The sequence below is a fragment of the Limanda limanda genome, chromosome 8 (assembly GCF_963576545.1).
Source record: "Limanda limanda chromosome 8, fLimLim1.1, whole genome shotgun sequence".
Taxonomy (NCBI): Eukaryota; Metazoa; Chordata; class Actinopteri; order Pleuronectiformes; family Pleuronectidae; genus Limanda; species Limanda limanda.
This window is the reverse complement of record NC_083643.1, coordinates 19,268,876-19,278,806: the sequence shown is the minus strand read 5'-3', so window position 1 is coordinate 19,278,806 and position 9,931 is coordinate 19,268,876. Positions and strand designations below refer to the sequence as shown.

At 40.6% G+C, this 9,931-nt stretch overlaps 1 pseudogene; it reads left to right on the top strand.

Annotated features, from left to right (window-relative positions):
• The first annotated feature begins 2,669 nt into the window (after window positions 1-2,669).
• Window positions 2,670-4,244, top strand: LOC133009711 (uncharacterized; annotated as a pseudogene).
• The last annotated feature ends 5,687 nt before the right edge of the window (window positions 4,245-9,931 follow it).

Sequence of the window (9,931 nt, the reverse complement as noted above, 5' to 3'; positions counted from 1 at the left end):
GAAAACTGGAGAGCACTGTACACTTTCTAAACCTCTGCGACCATGAAAGGATATCGAGGCCAACCAGAGGATAGGAAGGCTGAAACTTGTGGTGGTCTGAAGTACAACATGTGTTGATGGACTGAAAATAAAAACTACAATTATTAATGATTGAATATTTTAGTTTCCTCATGTACGATTGGAGGTGAAATTGTCGATGAATAGATTAGTTGACTGACATTTAACTAATCTTTCGGCCAAAATGTTTTTTTGTTCAGATGTGATGATTGGCTGGTTTTCTTTAACAGTAAAATTATTCTTTGGGGTTTTGGACAAATTGCCCAATAGTAAAAATAATTGCTGAACACAGCCATATTGAAGATTCTAAAGTTTGTTGTGGCTCCGTTTGGATGAATCATCATCCAGAACAACCCATAGGAAAAAATGAGAAATAAAAATGGGTCAGTGCAGTGGCTAATTGGATACACAAATAAAATGTTATGGCAAATTTCAGAAGGAGACACTTCATTGTGAGTCTGGGCTGGTGCTAAATAATGAAGGGATATGTCATGTTTGATGAGTTCTTATTAGTTGATTGGGTTCAGTATGTGGTCTTGTTTAGCCAAACTATCTCAATAAAACCAACTGTTAAATCTGCAATATTCAAAGATGGTATTTGTTATTTTGCTGAAAATGCTTTCCAGTTGGTTTATAAAGCTAAAACTGGCAGCTGTGGTGAGCAGTGACATCATGGACAGACAGAGAGACAGACAGGCAGACAGGCAGACAAGCAGTCAGACAATTAAAATTACATGAGCTTAGACATCTAAATATTTTATTCTCTCAGACACAATAAATGAGAGCAGCAGTAAAAAAATGTCTACATGAGGGAGGACAACATTCATGGCCACACAATGGTGCCTATATACCGGTTTCTCTAATTTTGGTTAGCCCTGCTTGGTCCAGCTACAAGTTTGCAGCTAGATTTATTATTACTGCACCGCATTATCACAGACATCTGTCTCGTCCAATGACTTGAACGAAGCGTTGCTCTCTAGTATTTGAGGGATCGTTAATGTAGACTTTATCATCCCCTACTGGCCTGGCATGCTTGTTTGAGCAATTGTTATCGTTTTTGTGTTTTTGTTTGTTTGGAGATATTTTGTGAAACAAACATGTGAAAAACGTTTTCTAAGGGGGGGGGGGGGGTAATCGTTCATAATAATATTTGCAGTAGTGTAGATGAGGCCTAAATAAAATAAAACAGTTGTCAAAAAAAATACAGTCTCTTTTACACAAACAGTGCATACATAGTGAACGTATAGCTTTGCATAGATTTGTTGAATTTGAACACTGCACAAACTGAGGTTTTATGAGGCAGGCTCGGGAACATATACAATATATGCACACATCATAATGGTCATGCATCATGTTCTGCCCATTGAGCTGACAAAATGCAGTAGTGTTGCATAACGTTAAGTAATTAGTTTGGAATGGCACAGACCAGAGTGTAAAAGCTACACATTAGTCCTGTAAAGTTATCGGTAATGTTCCCTTTAAACAGTTGTAAGTCATAGTTGACAGATTGTTGTGGTTTTTGTGTTGACCTTTAGGTTGGTAAAACTTCTTTTGTAACTCTATATTTTTCAGAATGGTTAAAACTGAGAAAAATGTCCCCACCCTCTGAGCAAAAAGTCTAAAATAACTTTCTTTTCACAAATTGGAAACATGTGCCTGGCCTTGATGATGTAAATGTTCAAAAGTGTTAATTCACTAATGAACAGTGAGTCCATTAGACATGCGATTACATAGTCTGGGCAGGAGATAAATCAACACTGAGTGTAATTCAAACATGGGCTCTGGCTAGGCGGCTTGTTTTCTGTCGGACTGTGGTTTTCCAACAGTCTAAAACCATGAAGCGGATTTGCTCACAACAGCCAACATACTTGTCCAATCTGCATCCCCTTGTAAAGCAAAGGAAGGAAGGCAGAGCTGTTTGTTTTGTGCTGCCCACGGTCTCGCAACCCTGTAACATAAGGCCAGGCTTTCATTGCCACTTCACTGCATGAGCAAATGTGATTTGGCTCTTAAAAGTTTGTTTTGTAAGAGTTGTAAATAAAGCCGCACTGATTCATACCTAGGTTCCCTTTCTCTCAGATGGGGTATGGCTGGTGTGCGTGGCTTTGGAAATACTGAGGCATGCTGAAAATGTTTATATTACACAGGAGAGTTAAGCTTGGTGGTGCAGATGGATTACAGGGGAAAAGAGCTGTTGTAGACCTTTAAAGTTCAGTGTTAATGGTGGGAGTGAAGTGGCTGTGTAGCTGTGATGTGTTCACTTCACAGGTCAGTGGCTTTTCTGTCGATCAAGAGAAAGGGGGGATTCCCTGTACCACCCAAAAATAATGTTTTCACTCATTTTAAAGATGCAGTTTACAGCTGCGCTAATCAATATTTCATATTAACAGTGGATCACATGACTGCTTGGGTAATGAAGCTCAGTGAAGAACACACAGAGTTCTCCTCAGCTCTGTGGAGCATTAAAGTGTCTTTCAGCTCAATGTTTTTTTTTAAGCACAATCTATTTATAAAGATGGATGACCTGGCAACTCCCTAAAAGTGAAGCCAAAGTGTATCAATCTTCACCTGGTGGCTGACTGCAGTATAAGTCATAATACCCATGTGAGCTCATGGGACATGGTACATATCTTTGTTTTGAGGTCATTGTTCAGTATTTTTTTGTACAATGGAACAAGGAATAGAACGCATTAAACTTGATAGGGCTGTGTCTCTCTTACCTAAAAAAAAGTGAATTTTACAAAAGTTAAATAAATAAATGTTCTCTCAAAAAAATAAAAATAGTAAAATAAATATACATTAAGTTGCAGCATGTACAAAATTAAAAATACTTTATACTTTTATTGTATTATAATCATGATTATTATTATCAAAAATATGTATTCTCAAAAAAATGACTTGTCCACATTGTTTGCACAAGGGGTGGCCCTGCTGGCACTAACAATGTGTGCGCTAAGGAGAACACTCTCAAGCTATACACGCTCACCAGCCTTATAAAGGGCTTGTATGACTTGCTGGCTGAAATGCCGACTTGAGGGAACGTGGCCGGAACCGTGAGACGAGATCCGCGAGTTACTGCTGCAGCAACTATGAGGAGGATAACACTGGACATTTAGGCTTAAAACACATGGTGTAAATTACGTCGTTTTGAGTCGAATTTCCTTGGATGACACCTCAGGAGCAGTGTTGAGGCATTTATTGGTTTTTTTATGTTGTCTTTTTATGTTAGAAGACGTGGTCCCCATTTATTTCAATTGTATTAGATTTGGCTGCAACATTGTTTACCCCTGAAACCCCCAAACTATATTGTGGTCTCAAACACTTCCCCCCAAATTCTGATGACCGATCTAAACTAATGGACAAAGTAATAACAGAGATGATAGTCTCTGATAACCAACCATTCACAAGTCTTTCTGATGTTGGCCTCAAGCGCCTCACCACGATATGCACTGAAGAGTGAGAAATATTACCGAACCGAAAAGCTGTAAGAAATAAAATAACAGTCCTTATCCAACCAGAAAATGCTGGCTACTGACTCTCCTTTACTACAGACTGCTGGTCTGGTTCAATAGAGTCACTGATGAGCCTAACATGTCCCTTCATTGACAATGAATGGACCAGAAAGCAGATTGTTTTACACATAAGGGTGATGAATTGATCCAACACTGGGGAATACATCAGACAGACATTCCTGAGCCTGCTTGAGAATCGGAAAATAAGCAAAGACCGTGTAGCCCTTGTGCTTCGAGACAGGGGAGCCAACATGGTGAAGAGGATGAGGCTCGCGGAACACACATATTTCAACTTGTGGTGAATGATGGTCTGTCAATTCAAAGATCCGTCACAGATATTATTGCGATGCTTAAGAAACGTGCCACCCGTTTCCACCACTTGAATCTTGCCAAGCATTGTTTGAGGGCCATTTCGAAAGACCTTGGCCTACCAGAACACTACGTAATCCAGGCTGTCCCAACGGGGAGGAACTCGAAGCTCCAAGTGTCGCAAAGAGTGCTGGAGCAAAAGCATGCCCTTAACATCTACTCTGGTGAGCAAGGAGGATTTACATGTCCTACTGCTTATCAGTGGGACATTGTGTCCACTTTGGTGACCCTAGAGGTGAGCCATAACAATTCATCAACATCTTGCATCATTGACTGTGTCTGACTGTGCTGAGGATGCTACTTTAAGGTGATGAAGGGCCCTCGACACAAGGTATCAGAACACTCAGGCAAGTTATAAGGGAAAGCCTGATCAAACATTTCTCAAAACTAGAAGAAACAAAAACTGTAGTGTTAGCATGTCTCTTGGGTCCTCAAAAAAAGAATCATGCATTCTCCTCTGGTGCTACATTGACCAAGGCCATAGAATGGCTGACAGAGGATGTGGAAGGTGCCACACAAGAGACCAGTCAAGAAGAGCATCTGGCTACAGAGAGAGTAAGTGTGGAAGAGCAGGCAACTGCAGATATAAAGGTGAAGGTGAAGGATATCTTTATTATCCCAGGGGGGCAATTTGTTTTACAAATGTTCCCATGAGAGAGACAAAGGCAACAAAGTCAAGAGACATCTTGTCATAGCCGTATTGATGAGATGTTCAGTTCTCTGCTAGGACCCCACACTTGTGAGCCATTGGCCAATGCCTGCCTTGAGGATGAGTTACATCTGTACTTCAAGTAGCTGGCTTTAAATGAGGTCATCTGTACGAAATGGTGGCATGTGTTTCAGGATCTTTTGCTTGGTTTCTGGATCGTGGGAGGAAGTGGATATGTGTCGTCAATCCTTATACAGTCTAGAGCCAGATATTTTTATTTCCCTCAAATGTTTATGCAAAGCTAAGCTATCTGTTGCATCGTAGAATGCGTGTCAGTCTTCAAAATCTCATTTAATAGGGAATAAACTAAATTGAACATTTTATTGTATTTGTCAGGAGGCCAGGATTACAACTCCACATGAATGTTAATGTTGTAAACAGTTAAACATTTGTTAGCAAATTAATCATGAACAACATGCTGTTGTGTTTTCAGTCTGTTCTGCTGCCTCCAAGGGGCCAAGAAAATTACTTATTAATGCAGTGACGAATATTTTGATAAAAAAAACTAAAGCCAGGAGAGAAAAAGAAAATCACAGGGGGAGGTAAAAACAGTAAAAGATGTGGAAGGATTTATTTTAACAACTCCACAGCCGTAGATATCTGTTCCCAATCAGGACCAGCACTCCTCTACAGTAACGAACCACAGTGTGTGTGTGTTTGCGTTTGTGCGTGTGTGTGTGTGTTTGCATGTGTGTGTGTGCGTTTGTGTGTGTGTGTGTGGGCAGGCATGCCTGAGGTTGCTGAGCCTCGGCCTTCTCCTCAACATTAATAAGGACTTCCTTCCTACCAGACAGAGTCAAACACCTGATCACTTACCAAGGAGGACATGCCCACGCATCCCTCAGAGCTGGCAGCCTGCAGCCTCTAATAAGGATCGGCCTGTGTTCTTTAGCTGCCCATCAATCAAAATGTTCGCATGTCGGACATCCATACGCAAATCATGTTTTCTCTCCTTACTCCACCCTCAATGTGTGAATGTGTTTGTGTGCAAGTTTAGACTTAGATATCATGGGTGGGAGCTAAGAAATCCAGAGAGACAGAACAAGAAACAATCCCTCTCATACATATGCCACTTTAAAAATTACGGCTTCTTCTCCCATGGCAATAAAGTTTGGCTTCTTTTTAAAAACGTCGAGCCAAGATACACCTTGTGAAATGTGCATTTTTATGATGTGCATAACCCGTTATTTGTCCTCCTTAAATATCAGTTTTTAAGTGGTTTTTCTGTAATAGAGTTAGAGTAGCTTGTCACAACTGACTCAAGAACACATCAACAGAGTCCTGAGGCTGGACTGGAATTATTTGGCCATAGCAAAAGTGAACAGAAATTGTTGAATTTGTTACAGAAGGATTTGGAAGTACCCCTGAGTCCAAAGCCAAAATGTTGTGATCAAATGATCACTTTCAACTTGATAGCAGATATCTCCGGTGATGGCTGCCCTGAATCGGACTGTTTTATGGATCAAATTCTGTCAACATACCTGCCGGGAACACAATGCTTCATCAGCAAGAGCTGTCAGTTTGTGGTTCCCACAGCAAAAAGAGAACAAAGTATCCTTCAGATTAAATGGAAACCTAGTGTCCTTCACTCCTTCAGCCCAGATGTTTATTATCATGAAACTCAGCATATACAAATATTTCTATTATAGACCGATCAACATCATCTGGTCTTTATGTTCTGTACCCAGCAGAATGAAACGGATGGTACGCGAGTACTTTCCATTGACATAAGATCTGTGGTCTCTGTGGATGCCTTCAAAAATAACCTTTGCCTACTTCTCCTTCTTTCTGTCCTTATTGTTTAATTTGAACAACTTCATTCTTGTGAAGCACTTTGTCACCTGGTGTTATATTAACAAAAACTTTACTCACTTACTTGGTTAGACTGAGCATTTAAGGATGCTCAGGATTACTAATTAAGCACAGGGAAATGTGCTTGCAAAGTACAATAGTACAAGGTATTCTAACTCAACACTGAGCAGAAAGTCGTTGTGCCATTTATACCCTTTGTATTGGCACATCATGTGTTGCAAACTGTGCTTCTTGTCAAATTGTCTGTCAAATTGTCTGTAGTGTCGGCAAATATTTAATTTGTAGCAAAGCATGGAACATGCTGCTCTTCCTCCTCCATGATAATATATGACTCACCCGACATGGCCTCCTACTCCGGCAAGACTGGGTCGAGAGACTTGAGAAGAGTTGGAAACTGGCAACAGTTGAGATTAGAGAGAGAGAAACAGTTTAGAAAGGAATAAGGACTCAATCTAAATGAAAAATTACTGATCACATTTCTATATAATAAAGGCCTAGCCCCCCTACTAATAATTATAAATATATGTAAATAACACAGTTACTGGTCAGAGGTTCTTGGGACATGTGCAGTGCTCATGGTTTGCCTTGTGTTTGTTTGGTTCACTCTGGAATTTATGAGACAGGTATTAAAATAGAGCAACAGAGACAAGCAAACACAGACCATATAGACTGTATATACTGAAAATATGGCTGCTCTCCAAAAATTAAGCCAAAACATCTCAATCAGCACCTGGTGGCTGGATGCAGTATAGGTCATAAATCCCACCTCCTTCATGTTAGTGGATGAGGGATGAGACATGAGCCCAATTAAAAAGTCAAAGTACACAACACAACAATTTGTTTAAAATATTCCAAACTATGGTTTCCTGCACGACACAAAGCATCTTCTATTTGCACACATCCTTGTTGGCGACAGACGGCCATGTCAGGTAATCAGGTAGACTGCAGCTCAGGTGGTGGAGTTCATGGTTTGATCACAAGCTCTACTTATCGAGATGTTAAAGTGTCAATGAAGAAGAGAGCAAAATCACTCAAGTTGTCTGAAATTAATGTAATGTCGACATCCTAAATCTAAAATAAAATTATATAAATAACATTTGGCACTGCACTTAAAAGGCATTAAGTGCCTTAAAACAGAACAGCATGTGCGCTACAAGAATAGAACAATTTAATATTAAAGTTAAGTATCTCCAGCCAGCCACCTCTTCGTCCGGAGAAACCTGGGCTTTGTGTCAGTTTGGAAAGGGTTTGAGAAGATAAATGTGTCACATAACATGGAGGACTGAACAAATAATTCTCCTTGGCTGTCTTACATTTACATTGCAGTTACATTCCTGTTTGGTACTTGCTCTTCTACAGCGTGTTCCAGCTGAAACCGCAAAACTCAATGTCACTATCAAAGACAAACAAAACAAATCTTTATCGAGCTCATTTCCATACTGCCGTTTCTCTTTGAATATCCCTCTGTGTGGGTTTTCCACAGTACATGTCTGAATATGTTCAGACCCTGCTATTCTACAGCACTAAGGTTCTCAGCTCTGTTTGATTAGGGCAACACACAGGAGGTCTACTGCCACGATGTTTTCTTTACCTGGGCCCATAACTCTTAAAAACACACAAACACTTGGGTTGTAAATGACCTGTTCATCACACAGTGACAGGAGAGGTGATTCTGGACTCTTGGTGGGCCAGGTGTGCAGATCAGGACAGCTGCGTCGTGCCAAGACCTGTTGGCATGGCGACGCAGGACCATGGAAAGTTCTGGACTCTGTCGCTGCTGGCAGGGCTGAGCTTCTGAGCGGGACCGGTGTTGGCTTTGCCTCCAGCTGTTTCTTTACAGACATGCTGAACGCCAGCAACAGCCAGGGGCCAAGATCAGCCCAGCGAGCCTGACCACACACAGCCCACTTACACACTATACACACACACACACACCCACAGTTAGACAAGCACACACAAACATCCAAGCATTTTCAGCAATTAGCTGGAATATATTTTCACACACAATTTTACTGGTATTATTTAATTTATACATATAGAGCTGCAACAGTTTTAATTTTGCCTTGTAAAGCTGTTTGGAACTTTGTTTTGAAAAGTGCTATACAAATGAAATTGAGTAAACATGAGTGAATAAACATTTATTATTAATGTGATTCATATAAGGGATTAAAAGAGTAAGAAACATAGCAATACATAAAATAATGACATGGTCCCCCTTCAAAGGTTTGTATACCATTAGTTCTTCAAACTGTGTATTGATTCTTTTAGTACCAATGATAGATATTTGATCAGGAGATGGCGATGGCCTCTCCGGAACCTGCTGTTTTCTGATGTAGCCACTAAAAACTTGATCTGCCCTGGTCAATGTTGACCAAATCTATGCTGCTGTAGGTCACACACACGTCCACAAAACAACAGAGATCCCCCTCCATGCCTCACAGTAGGGATGGTGTACTTGTCGACCCCCTGTCCAAACACAGCGTTTATGGTTGTGACCATTAAGTTCCCTTTTGGATTCATCCCTCAAGATGATTTTTTTCCAGAAGCTTTGAGGCTCGTCTAGGTGTTGTTTGGCAATTTTATGGGTTGTTTTGGCGCAAGATTGGCTTTTTTCTGGCAACTTGACTGTAGAGCCCATTTTTGTTCAAGTACCTCCTTACTGTGAATCTTAAAACAGCCACAGCACTTTCTTGCAGAGAAGCATGTATTTCATCTCAGGTGGCATGTTGGGTTTTCTTTTATTCAGACTGATTTTCCTGGTAGATGTGGCTGGGATCTTCTCTTGGTCTCCTTGACCATGGCTCAATTTCAACAGAATCCAAAATATTCCACTTCTTTATCAAAGTGTGAACACAACTAACACCATTTTCTAATGTTTGGAAATATATTTATATCCAAGTGCCTCCAGTGCTCTGTAGGTCTTCTCTTTGATTGATTACCTCGGCTAAGGAGGCTTTGTTTTCCTCTGCGTCTATTTGTTTGTTTCTTAGTTTGAAGGGTTACGCAAAAAATTTGTAACCGATTTCCATGAATTTTATGGAGGGGGGAGGCATGACCCAATGAAGGCCCCATTACATTTTGGAGCAGATCCGTATAAAGAGGTTGATGTAGAATTTTTGAGCAAGCGAGATAGGGTGTTAGCCTAGGTTGAGGTACGCCCTCGATATGCCCTTCTAGTTACAAGAGCGATGACCCTTCAATCTGAGTCAGGCAGTAAAGTCGTTGGTTGAATGGAGTCCAGAGTTTCTCCACCTGTCAAACATGAACAACACAGCAGGAGATGCTCCAGTCAGATGTTCTCATCTCAAGTCATCTCCTGAGTGTTAAGGTGAGGGGTGGCACAGCATGTGTTACTTTTAACAATAGAAAATCTCGGGTTTGGCAGTGAATCAAAGATATTGAAACATGCTGCTAAAATAACTCTATTTTATATATGGTTAAGATGAACAACGCTTTTCTATTTGTGCAACTA